The sequence below is a fragment of the Meriones unguiculatus genome, chromosome 2, assembly GCF_030254825.1.
Source record: "Meriones unguiculatus strain TT.TT164.6M chromosome 2, Bangor_MerUng_6.1, whole genome shotgun sequence".
Lineage (NCBI taxonomy): Eukaryota > Metazoa > Chordata > Mammalia > Rodentia > Muridae > Meriones > Meriones unguiculatus.
In genome coordinates, this window is record NC_083350.1 from 102,229,093 (window position 1) to 102,242,511 (window position 13,419).

The following is a 13,419-nucleotide window of genomic DNA, read 5'->3' on the forward strand; positions in this document are numbered from 1 at the left end:
TCAGGAAGCCGTGAACTTTTTTTTTTTTTTGGACATCTGTTTGGGCCAAATTTTTATTTAATAGATGCAGAAACCAAGCTACGGAGATGCAAGTGGCCAAACAGACCAAGACAAGAGCTCACATCTATTGTCACTTACCGCTTCCCACCCAGGCACCCTTAGCATGAGGCAGAGCACAGAAGGGAGGGGTACTGCCTGGGAGTGAGTGAGCAGGCTCAGTTAAAATCCTGGCCGTGCCATCAACCATGCTGCGTGACTTGGGGTAAATTATCTACCTTCTCTGAGTATAAAGCCATAAAATCATAGCTAAGAGGGCTGTGGATTGCAAACGATAAAAGATAAAGCACATAGTTTATAAAGTAAGCACACTTACTAAAATTGTTATTATTTCCCCAAAGGCAAAAACATCAAAGAACACTGTGATGAAATTCAGATCAAGGGGGAAAAACACCCACTGTAGGCAGATCATAAAATAAAGTAAAAAGGGAAGTAGCAGGCTTCATTAATTTCCTTTCTTCATCCTCTCACCAGACATCCGTCAGTCCTCCCTTATCTTTGCTGATAAATACCAGAGAGAGAACCAGACAAAATGGTTTTATTCATTAGATTACCAGGGTACTTAGTCTGTGTGATATTATGGTCTCTTTGCAGCTGACAGTCTATCGACGCTGGAAAATTATAGCGGCACTTCTTTGACAGCAGTGATGAGTGGTGATCTGCCAGAATACGCGGCATCCAGGCAGCGTGAAGGCGGCAACATTCATCAGGGATGTTTACCCGCCGCGAGCCTTCGCGCCCCTGCCTCTGCCCCCCTGTTTACCTGCTTCGGCAGGCTCTGCCAACACGTGCCGTGCGTGCGTTTCTTTGCAAGCTTTTCAAAGGGTCGTTCAGCAAACAAGGCGTATTTGTTCGCTGCGGAATTCGCGCGGCCTTGGATTCTGCACTGTTTGCTTTACTTTGCCAGCAGTCAAAGCCGAGGAAAGGCCGGGGCCCATCCTGCCCTCCGTCCGGCACAGTTGCATCCTGGGTCTCTTTAGGGTCGGGGAACTGTGCGCTCTCCCCCTCGCACCCCAAATTAGCATTTGAGGATGACCTTCCAGAGCGGGTTAGAGGAGTGGGGGAGGGGTGGAGAAGCACGCGGCGGTGGTGCTTTGGGAGACAGCTTGGCGGGCAGGTAGACCTGTGGCTTTTGCAGGCCGGGGGGTAGGGGCTTCCCTCTGCTGAGCAGCTTTGCCAGGAGGGGACCAGGACGACTAAGCTGCAGGCGGTGGCCGCCTCCCCCAGCCCTGACGTGACCCCGCGTTTCCTATTCAGCTTTTACCCCTCCGCGAAAACTACCCCCCCCCAACTATAGGCCGGTGAACGCCCAGGACTCCCCAAACACGGAACCTCTAGAGTAGGAACTGATAAGCGCGTGGCTTTGGCGTGGGATGGGCAAACCAAAGTCCTCCGGGGGTGGCGCATCGCCGCCCCCGTTCCCCGTTTGTCACTCCCTCTCCCTCTCGGCTCCCGCACCCGCCCCGCGCGCGGCTGGAACTTTCTCCCGCTGGGCGTCCGGGTCCTCGCGGCCCTAGGAGCCGGCTCCCGCCCGGATCGAAGCACAACTCCAGGCCGAGGCGAGGGCTAGAGCGAGGAGAAGCGGGTGCGCGCCGCTTGAGACGCGGTCCCGGCCAGCGCCAGCCCCGTCGCCGGTCGCCGCGCCGCCCGGCGAGCCCCGCCCGGCCCGCGAGGCCAGCAGCATGCGGAGGGTGAGTGTGCCCGCTTGGGGCGAGCGCGGGAAGGGTGGGGATGGCCGCAGCGAGGTGGCCCCGTGGCCCGTGACCCCGCCGGCCGCGTCCCCACCTCGGGGCCTGGGCCCGCGGGCCAAGGAAACTTTGCCGGCGTCGGCTGGGCTCCCGCGGCGCCCGCCCAGAGGAGGCGGATGGGAACAGCGCGCCCGGAGTCCGGGTGGGGGACCAGCCGCGGGGAAGGCGCGGTGCGTGCGGGGCGGTGGTCCCCTCCCGTCAGTCCCCCCGCCCTATGCGGGACAGGGGGCTTAGCCCATCCCTGCGAAGTTCCCGAGGCGGCCCCGCGCCGCAGCCTCCTAGGCAGCAGGTGTGAGGGGCTCTGAGCTCACCCTGCCCATCTCCAGCAGGGGCTCTCGCCCTGCGAAGATGAAAATGAAAAGGGAAAGCCTCAGCTGCAGGGGGCATCCCCTTGGCAGCCCCCAGAGAGCGGACGGGTCCCAGGACAACCACAGCTAACCTGTCTGGGGGTGCCAAACTACATACGGGTGTGGGTTAACAGCCCCGGTGTGCTCTTGGTTCTGACTTTGCGGTGGAGGTTGCTTCAACCAAATGTGGGAATCTCAGCATTTCTAGAAATGTAGAAATGTAGGGGGTGGGGGAAACCTAAAGAAATCTTGCTGGGTACTCTCCAAAGCTCTCCTGGAGAGCCTAACCTTGGTGATGGGTTAGGTACTAAGAAAGGAACTAGTGAGCTTTTTTTTTTTTTTTTTTCCTGAAGATGCAAGGCTGAGAAATTACAAAAGCAGAGTGAGCCCCTTTGCCGCCAGAACCCATGTTTTCTTTGGGTTGGAGTTTTGGGGTTAATTTATATGTATGTAAGGTATGTATTCATCTGTCGGTTTGGTCGGCAGTTTCCATTTCTGCCTCTAAGCTGATGGGATGTCTTAAAGAGAACTCTGGTCTGTTTTTTGTTGTTATTGTTTATTCTACTGTTTAGTAATTTTGTTTTGTTTGTTTTTTTTTTTAGTGGTGCTGGAATTAAGTAGTGTGTGTGTGTGTCTCAGTCTGTCTGTCATCAGGGAGTAGAATATTTGGAGGACATACAACCAGTCCCAGTGCCTCTGAAAATATGTGGGTAGCTGACATGGAAATTTACCTGTCTTTACCTTTGGATCACATCCAAACCCTCTCAGGTGTTTCTGGGGCAAACAAGATTCCAGCCAGCCTGGCTTACCTGGCGCTGGTGTAGAGCAAGTGGCCTTAGTGGCGTTAGGTATTTGAACTCCAAATTCAGAGATCACCAGAGTAACTAAGGCACCCCACATCTGGGACAAGATACAGTTTAGCTTAAATTGGGTCTTTTAGAGGGGACATTGACAGCTGGAGGTGGAGGGTGTTGGCCAGTGCATATTAAAATGTGAATTGCGTACTCTCTATGTTGGGATAAAATGGATGTTCGCTGGAAATGCAAATCCCTGGGCTCTCCTTCCCTTTAAATCAACCTCTAGGGCTGGAACTCAGTCGTCAGTCTTTTAACCCTTCTCCCATGGTAAGAGACATGTTACACACCTATGTACAGGCATAGTTCTAAGCTCTGAGAGCCCTTGAGAAACATGATGACTAAAGGCTTTGTCTCTGGAGAGAGAGAGAGAGAGAGAGAGAGAGAGAGAGAGAGAGAGAGAGAGAGAGAGAGAGAAAGGCAGGCTACCTTACTAAATAGAAGGTGAAGGTGAAGAGGGAATGTACAAAGTTGCCCAGTAACTGAGTTTCTCAAGCTGAAAGTCTGGCCTGAACTGTTATGTCGCATCACTTAAACAAAGGCTGACATTCTAATCCTCAGGCTGTTAGTATTAAGGGGTAAGACCTTGAAAAGTGCTTGATCTTGAAGACAGAACCCTTACAAATGGCGTCTGCACTCCGAAGTCCGGAGACAATATCCCCGCCCCCCAGTGATGTGTGAGGATATGGAGGATGAGGGGAGAAGGAGCCTGTGAACCAGAGCCCAGGCCTTTGTCAGACTGCATCTGCCAGGGAACTTGATCTTGCAATTTGCCAGCTTTCATCAGAACTGTGAGAAATAAATTTCTGTTGTTTATGAGCTGGCCAGGCTGTGGTATTTTGTTGTAGCAACCTGAGAGGATCAGGACCTGAGGCTGGTATGTGCAGGTCACAAAACTGCAATGCCAAGTCTTCACTAGCCTCTTCTCCATAGCCAATGTTTTTGTTTATGTTTGCATCCAAAGTCTTTGTTTTGATTTTCTTCCTTTCTTTCTTTTACTTTTATTTTTATTTTTATTTTTTGCAAACCCAGGAGTTTGAAAGCGAAGGCTGCTTTAATTTTGTATTTGTTAGGAGTTAAAACTCAGATGTAGAAAAGGAATTATAATGATAGCTGCTATTGAGTGAATGCTTTCTTTGTCCTACGCTTCTGCTGTCTCCATTTTCATAACAACCTTTTAAGTTAAAATTTGCTAGCCAGTACATTTCCATGGTATAAATGCAAATAATAGAAAAAGGTTTACAATGAAAATTGTCCCTCATATTATAATGCCCCAATGGGTTCCATCTTACTGTAACTCATGTAAAACCCACTACTGTGTCCTTTCAGAAATAAACTATGTTGTAGCCAATAGACTCAGTTTCCAAATGGGCTCCCCAGTAAGGGGAGCAGGGGCTGTCTTTGACATGAATTCAGTGGTAGGCTCTCTGATCATCCCCCCCCGGGGGTGCAGCCTCACCAGACCACAGAGGAAGACAATGCTGATGAGATCTGATAGGCTAGAGTCAGATGGAAATGGAGGAGGGCCTCCCCTATCAGTGGATTAGGGGAGGGACGTAGGGGATTGGGAGGAGATGAGAGAGGGGGCCACAGTGAATAAATTTTGTAATTAATAATAATAATAATAATAATAGAAATTAAAAATAATCTGCACATAGTTATATATTTTTCTTTTTTTATACACAAATGGAAGCATGTAAGTATACTCTTTTTGCATCTTGCTTTTTCCTATTGTCTTGTCTACAGGTTCAGTATTTCTAGCTCTCTTTTTTATAGTTGCATAAATGATTTCTTTGCATGGCCACACAGCATTGGAATTGTTCCTGATAGTTTTAATGTCACAATGAATAGTCTTATACACAGTTCTTTTTGCATGCAAGTAAAGGACTTTTATGTATGATTAATTTCTGGTCAAATGACACAAACACTTGTATTTTTATAGGTTAAAAAGAGCAGGAGAGACATTACTGGCACCGGTTACATGGGGTTGAACTGTCACACTTTTCACAAGCTGTGCAAGGGCCCCTCTTCTTTGCCTCAGTTGCCTTCTTTGCAAAACATAGAGAATAATAAGACCTGCCTAGGAGGGTTATATGAGTAAGTTTAGCTTATTCTGCATAGCAAGTCACCCCCAAAACTTAGTGGCTTCAAGTAATAACCATTCTGCTTAGCTCACGTCTGGGGGTTTGCTCAACTCCATGCCTCTCCTCATCAGGCCCGCCCAATGATCTTGTTGGATTTTGTCATGCTCTGTAGTGAGTCTGTTGGTCAGCTGAAAGGTGGATAGTCTAGGATGGCCCTTTGTGTCTGGTGATTAACAGATGAGTTGGTTGTTGGGAATCTCATCTGGGGGCAGGTGACCTCTCCAGCTTCAGGAGATGAGCTCAGACAAGGTGCTGTCGAGGGGCTGTGGCCTGGCGTGTGGGGCTCCCACACTGGACAGCACGACACTTCTCAAACCTCTGCTTGTGCCCACTTGCTATCGAATGAAGCAAGTCACAGGCTGCGCTCGGAGTCAGTGACGGGAACTTTTCCAAGATAAGGACAGTGAGAGTCTCATCAGCAATAGTTTTAATGTAATTTGTTTCATAAAATCTATTTTGATTTTATCCTTTCCCCTCCCCCAACTTCTCTTAGATCCTTCCTACCTCCATACCCATCCAACTTCATGTTCTCTCTCTCTCCCTCTCCCCACATCTTTGAATCCAAGACAAAAGCAAAAAAAAAAACAAAAATCAAAACAAACAAACAAGCAAAAATACCCAAATGAAACCAATGAAACAAAAATCCTACCAAAACAAACACCCCAATGAGTCCATTCTGGGTTGGTCATCACTGTTTTTATGAACAACCTGCCACAGAGTTGGTAAGCGAATATTTGTATAGTATCTGGTACAATACTTGGTGCACTTTCAGTGCTCTGTTCAAGCCTTTTTAATTAAACGACAGCACAGACTAAACCCGCTCTGTAGAGGCTGCACCAGTTTACTGTTCACCAAGGCCAGTGTGTATGTCTCCGTTTCCTCTTAAGGGCTGCATCTAAGTCTTTTATCCATGTAGAGACAGAAGTTCTTATTCCCATTTTATAGATTACAAAATTTGGGGCTTGGGTGGTTTGCGTTCTGACAGTACAGAGCCAAGCAAGGAAGGCCTCGAATCTCGAGCTGTCTGATTTCATAGCACGGTGCGTTAGACAGCTTCCTCCTATGTGTCCATCATTTCTGCTTCATATCAGGATCTGAGCGGGGGCTGTCAGACTTTTGAAGCCTTTAGCAGTGATTTTGATTTCTATCTGGCCTACTGAATTCAAAGCAAAGGGCCCACAAAGACAGTGGGTTCTTTCATGGCTGACAGGTACTGCTAAAGGGACACCTTCTCTTTCCATCTTTTAAGTTGAGAAGCGTGGAGCCTGACCTTGTTTTGTTTTCACTTTCTTCCTTTGTGTTTGCCACATCCTTTTGTTTCAGTTTTTCCCTTCACAGGAATTCCATTTCCCCAAAAGGAGGGAAGTGAAGATGGGATATTTCTCAGTGGCTCAGACCTGGATCTTAGGCACTAACTGCCTGGGTTCAAATCCAGTGTGCTAGCTCTTACTGAAGTGTTAATTCGTGGCTAAGGGTTTTCTGATGTGAGTGGTAAGTTGTGGCAAATACTTAGCTTTTAACGCTGCTTGATTCTGTCATCTCTGTTGTATTTCATATCCCTTTCTCCCCGAACCTGTTTCCACATCCCTACACGCATCGAGTAATATGAATAGCTAGTGTTTATAGCAGGACTTTTACACCAAAGCACCCGACAGGTAATTAGTTACTTAATTCTCAAAACTATGAACCAGGTGCTAGTCTCATATTCAGGCAAGGAGGCTAGTTACGGAATGGCTCAGGAGTTTACCCAGTGCACTACAGCTGACAGATGATGCAACAGTGATTGTAAAGAGAGTGTTTGGCGCCAGAGTCTGTGCTCCTGATGTTTCTGCTACAGGAAAAACCTGTGCTGGGTTCTCGGTGACTGAAATTGAGTCTCGTGCTCGGGGGAACCTGCCTCTGTCCTTGGCAGCGGCTGAGTACAGGCAGCCGTGATTCAGACCAAAAGTGACGGCACACGGAAAATATAGAATTTCAGCCTCTTTGCCAAAAACCTTTCCATTTCAATCATCACAGTCCTTGCACGATTTCAGCCATTGTGCCTCCCATGCAACTGAGCTGAGACACTGTTGAAAAATGTACAGGGTGGGTTGTTGTTGTTGTTGTTATTATTATTATTATTATTTTTAATTTTGAAAAAGCAATCTGGCCATCTCCAAGTCTTGTCACCTCTTCTTTCAACAAACTACCCTGGTGGCTGTGACACTATTTGCCAAAGCAGCAGGTGTATAAACTACAAATACTGATAAACAGGACTTTCTGAATTTAGAGTTGTGTGTGTGTTTGAGTTGAAGGGAGGTGAAGAGGCCATTTCCTAGGTATTGTTTCACACAGTCAGATTTAATGCCCTCATCACACATCCAGACTTTAGACTTGTTCTCCTGTGAAGTCCCAGCTCCGCAGGGCCCCGTCTTCTCTCCCCTACACTCAAAGAGTATTGCCTGTGCTGTGTCCTGTTGTGAAGAGAGTGTACAGTGCTGGGGCCCTGTCGTGGGAGTCCTTTGCTCAGTCAGGTTAGTTCATGAAGTCCCTTCAGAATTAGGTTGGCAGCTAACTGAGGCTTGAAGGATAAAATGGAGAAGAAGAAGGAAGTGTGTGTGCAGGCAGCGTGCACAGCCTGTGCAAGTGGGGGAGAAAGGCAGCACATTAAAAAAAAAAAAGAACGAGCAGTATGCAGAGTGGACAGATAGGTAGGTCAAGTCTGTGGAGGTAAAGACAAGACTTGAGGTTGGAAAAGCAGGGAGAGGCCGGGTGAGGAGATGTGGTGTGAGGCATGCTGGAAAACAGCCCGAGGGCAACGGAAAGCCATTGAGAGGGTCTCGGCAGAATTTTGTAAATTAAATCCTTGTATTGAAAAGGCCCTCTGGCTGCTGGGTGTCGAATGGACTTGGGGTTGGGGCCAGAGTAGAGGTGTGATGACTGGTTAGGAGATGCTGTGGTCGGTTGTGTCTCCTGCACAAGAGAGGTAGTTAAGATTTCGGCAGTGGAGTCAGGAGCCTGGGTGACTGATAGGACATAGAGCCAGCGGAGGGATGTGGACTAACTGGATGAACTGGCTATGTGATGGTGTTGGGAACAGAGGCAAAGTCCTTGTTGAAAATCCAGATTTCTAGGCAACGCCTCCTGAAGTACTGATTCACGATTGCCATAGCCAGGGATGGGGAGCTACAGTATTTAGCAGAGATAGCACTTTGTGTAATCCACAGCCCAGTCCTTAGCTTTGGAACCTAAAACATCTCTGGCAGGCTGTAGCCTCCACTTAAAAAGAGACGGGGCCAGGCATGGTGGCACACGCCTTTAAGTCCAGCATTTGGGAGGCAGAGGCAGGCAGATCTCTGTGAATTTGAGACCAGCCTGCACTACAGAGTGAGTCCAGGACAACCAGGGCTGCACAGAGAAACCAATAAAATAAACCAAAAAGAGGTGGGGACGAAACAGAGTTTTAATACCTGACAAAGGAACAGTGATAATAATATATTGACATCTGAATACTTAATTTTAAAAACAAACATCCTGGAGGAGATGTGGGAGGGAGGGTTTGGGAGGGAATGAGGGAGCTATACAGCTGGGATACAGAGTTAATAAAATGTAACAGAAAGAAGGAAAGGAAGGAAGGAAGGAAGGAAGGAAGGAAGGAAGGAAGGAGGAAAGAAAGAAAGAAAGAAGGAAAGAAAGAAAGAAAAACAAAAAACAAAACAAGACAAACCCAAACATACTAAAATCAGACCTGGGCGTGTCAAGATTGCACCCAAATGCAGTGGGTGCTCCAACAGAGTCCAGCAGGCCCCGCTGCTGACTGCAAACCAGGCTAACGCATTTCTGCCAGGAACTCTAGAAAAGCTGGGATTTCTCCATGGGGCCGTGAGCACCTCCCACTGGGACCACCATCAGTGAGGGGCTGGGTGTGCGTGGGAATTAGGTGTGACTTCACACAGCGCAGCAAATCGCGCATCTGCGGCTGGTGTTTCAGGATCACAGCCACAGCCAGGCAGGCATTGCCTCGCTCCATCATCCAGAGTTGGACCACGCTGAGCTCAGGGGAGAAAAACAAACGGCTGAACAAGAGAACCGCGCAAGATCAGAGCGGAGAGCGCGCAAGGGGTGACAGCACTGGTAAAGGTCAAGGAGTACAGCCTAGCGTGGGACCAGGAAGGCCGCGTAGAGGCTGGTGACCAGAGGTGAAAATCGTCATCCAGGTCGCTATTCTGTGTCTATCTCTGTCCAGCTTTGGTTCCCCGCAGGTAGTCCCTGCCTGTAGCGGACCCCAGGCTGAGGCAGCAGGCGAGTACCTGCTTCTATCGCCCTCGCCTTTTATCGTTTTACATCCTTTCCCTCTCTCCCTTTCTCTTTTCCAGTCCTCTCCCCTCTTGCTGGTACTTCTCCTGAAGTTCAGAGGCTGACATGGTTTGTGATATTGGATTACGTGTGTCCTTATCATCTCTTTTCAGTCTACTGTTGGCCAAAACTTAAACCACCCACCATTTTTCCTTTGCCTCAGTCATTACCGCTCCTGTATATGTCTCCCTTCCTCATTTCCATCTAGCAACCAAATGCAAAATTCTAGTCTCGCCATGAGCGTTCGCTTCTTTTCCCCCTTCCCACTCATACCCACAATAATGAACGTATTTGAACAAACAGTACCATGAGGATCCTTACTCCCTGAAATAATTGATGCCAAGGGTCTGCTCTGTCGTCATCAGCAGCTGCGTGGCCATAGTGGGTTAACTGCTGACTTGAGACTGCTGACAGAACACAAGACAAGGAGTAGGCTGGAGACAGAGCCTGGTGCCCAGATACCTGCCCAACAGAAGAGCTCACCACGCTATACCACAGCCTCTCCTGAACACTGCGCACGCCTCCCCTGAAGGAAGAGCAACGGCCTCACAAGAGCAGCTTCACCACCAAGAACCGCAACAAAAATCCTTAAGGAACAATGCAACTCCAGACGGGCAGCCTCCAGCACAAAAACACAGATCGCATCACAACCCGAGAAAGGCAACATGTCTTCTCCAGAAATGACCAGTCCTGTCATGGTGTCACCCAGTGAAACTGGCTTACATGAAACCCACAGGCAGAATTCAAAAGAAGGAAGGAAAATATGTTCAAACAACTCAAACAGGATGTAAGTAGTTTCCAAAGAATACAAACCACTGTATGAATAAAGAAGATAATTCATAATATGAAATGTGAATATAATTTAATACAGATGTAGAATTACTTAAGGAAACCCAAGCCAAGATGGTGATGAAAATGTAAAACACAGTAAGGCAAAAAAAAAAAAAAAAAAAAAAAAAAAAAAAATCTCTGGTGTAAAGTCTCACCAATAGTGAGAAGACAGAACATGAGGATTTGAAGACAGAATTAGAGAAACTGGATCAGTCAAGGTCAATGACAATTTTATTTTTAAATGTAGCAATGAGACATACAAGAACTCTGGGATATCATAAAATGGTAAAATTTACTAATGGAGGGCATAGAGAAGGAGAGGCATAGAAAATAATTTTAATAGAAAAAAAATTCAACATAAGCAAGAGAAATGTACACAGACATAAGAAGCACCCAGAGCATCAGAAAGAGCCAGGGGAGAGATTTCCTGAATCACATTACAGCTAATGCATGGTACAGTAAAGCAGAGCAGAGAAAGTGTGTTGAAAGCTGCAAAAGAGAAGCTTTAGGTCACACACACAGGCACGCGCGCGCGCGCGCGCGCGCGCACACACACACACACAGATACACACATACACACACACAGAGGCATGTTCATCAGAACAACTGCTGGCCTTTTCAATCAAAGTCTTAGAAGCAAGAACAGTTTAGAATGATGTATTTCCAATTCTGAAAGATCACAACTGTCAACCCAGACTCATATAACTGCAAAATTTGTCTGTCATAACTGAAGGTGAAAGAAAAACTTCCAAGCTAAAGGAGTACATGGCTACCAAACCAGCCCTGTGGGCATTACTGGAGGGAATACCCTGGGCTGAAGAGAAAGATAAATACACCCAAAAGACCACAAGAGTTACATGAGGCTAAAGCATTCATTAAGCAAAAGAAGAATGAGAAATGAACAAAATTATAGGAATCAAAGCACAGTTTTTAATGGTCTCACTTCACCCAAAAGACATAGACTAGCAGTAGATTTGGTTGGAAAACAAAATCCTTTTTGTTGCCTCCAAGAAACACATCTTACCATCCAGGATAAACATTATGTTATGGTGAAAGGATGGAAAAGGTATTTCAAGCAAATGGAACCATAAAACAAGCAGGTGACAAAATAGATATCAAACCCAATCTAACCAGAAGAGTTAGGAGGGTAACGTCAAATTGAAGACAATCCATCAAGAGGAAATTACAATTCCAAATACATATGCAGCAAACCCAGGCTCATTTAATTTCATTTAAAATTGTACCAGGGTTAGCCAGGCATAGTGGCACACACTTTTAATCCCAGCCCATGGAAGACAGAGGCAGGAGGATCTCCATGAGTTCACGGCCAGTTTGGTCTACAAGGAGTTCCAGGACAGCTAGGGTTACATAATGAGATTCTATCTTAAGAAAACTGAGAACCAAACCAAAACAAAAATAAACGGTAGTAGATTTAAAGTCACAGATTAAACTCAACACAGTCGAGGTTTCAGTACTCAGGTCTCACCAGGAGACAGGTCAACTGGACAAAAAAAGAAGTACTAGAACTAGGTGCTTGGAAAATGGCTCAGCAATTAAGACCACTTGCTGCTCTTCCAAGGACTCATATTTGATCCCTTGTACACACATGATGGCTCATAACCACCCCTAACTCCAGCTTCAGGGATCTGATTCCCTCTTCTGACTTCTGTGGGGACCAGGCATGCGAATGATACACACACACACACATGCAGGACAAGCATTCATACAGGTAAAGGAAAGTAAATAAATCTAAAAGTTTCATTTTAAACAAAGAGTATTAGAATTAATCGACATGATGGAGCAAATGGATCTAACAAACATCTGTAGAAAGATAAAGCACAAAAGATTGCTTGTTCTTCTAAGTAGCCCATGAAACCTTCAGGTCACATATTAGGACTCAAGGCATGTCTCGACAGACAGAAACAAATCCGAGAAATGATTGCTCTCACATTAGCTTAAAACAGAACACCTTGGAAGAAGCTAAACAAGGAAGTGAAAGACAGAAAGTGGAAATGTCAGGAGAGTCTTTGGCAAAAGAGAGGGAACATTTAAAAGACTTCCCACGCTCCTGGATTACTAGGCTTGACCTTGTGAAAATGGTCATCCTAGCGAGATCCTTATAAAAATCCTAGCACAGTTTCTCATGTAAAGTGAAAAAAGTCAAAAGCAATTCTGAATGATAAACATACTATGAGATATAGTATCCTACCCGATTATTTCAGATTATATTACCGACCCAAAGCAGTAAAAACAGTGTGACACTGCTACAAAATGAGACACATGGAGCAGAGGAATAGAATTGAAGGTCTATGTGGAAGTCCATTTTTGACAGAGATAACACAAATAGACAATGGAGAGAAGAGAACATCTTCCGCAGGTGGTGCTGGGAAAACTGGGTACCAAATGAATCAAAGACTCCAGTGCTAGACCTGAGACTTTAGAGGAAAGAATAGGGAGTGTGCTTGAGGACACAGGCTCAGGAAAGGGGTCCTGAACAGACACCAGTCACACAGGAAATAAGATCAACAGTCAACAGTGGGACATCGTGACATGAAAAAGCTTCTGGAGGACAGAAGAAGCTGTTAGCTGACTGAGGACATAGTCTATGGAGTGGGAGAAAATCTTTATCAGTGATTCATCTGACAGAGAACCAGTGCCCAGAGCACACAAAAATCTTATTAAAAACTAAACTTTAGGAACGCAAACAACCCAGTTAGAAACTGATTGAAAGGACCGAGAGTTTTCAAAAGAAGAAACACAAGTGGCTGTGAGCTGTTTTTAGATGTGCTCCTGTCTTTCATCAGGAAAATGCAGATTAAAACTCTTTAGCGATTTCCTTTACCCCTAGTCGGAATGGCTAAGACCAAGAGAACATGCGACAGCAAAAGCAAGGATGGGAGGGAAGAAGTACACTTACTTGCTGCTCTTGCTGCTTGTGGGGATGCAAACTAGTGTAGCCACTAAGGAAAACAGTTTGGAATTTCTCAGTAAGCTAACAACAGAATCACCGTATCATTCCCCCTCCCCCCGCCCCAATATACTCAAAGAACTGCAGTTCATACTATGGAGATAGCCATGTTCTTTGCTGCCTTAGTCACAATAG

General features: G+C 46.4%; 1 protein-coding gene across 1 annotated transcript in view; it reads left to right on the forward strand.

The window, feature by feature from the left end:
- Positions 1 to 1,090: 1,090 nt before the first annotated feature.
- Positions 1,091 to 13,419, forward strand: part of Tmcc3 (transmembrane and coiled-coil domain family 3) — a 252,993-nt gene continuing 240,664 nt past the window's right edge. Inside the window, exon 1 of the mRNA XM_060377936.1 lies at positions 1,091 to 1,748. The gene's annotated coding sequence lies outside the window, so the exon portion shown is untranslated. The remainder of the gene's footprint in view (positions 1,749 to 13,419) is intronic.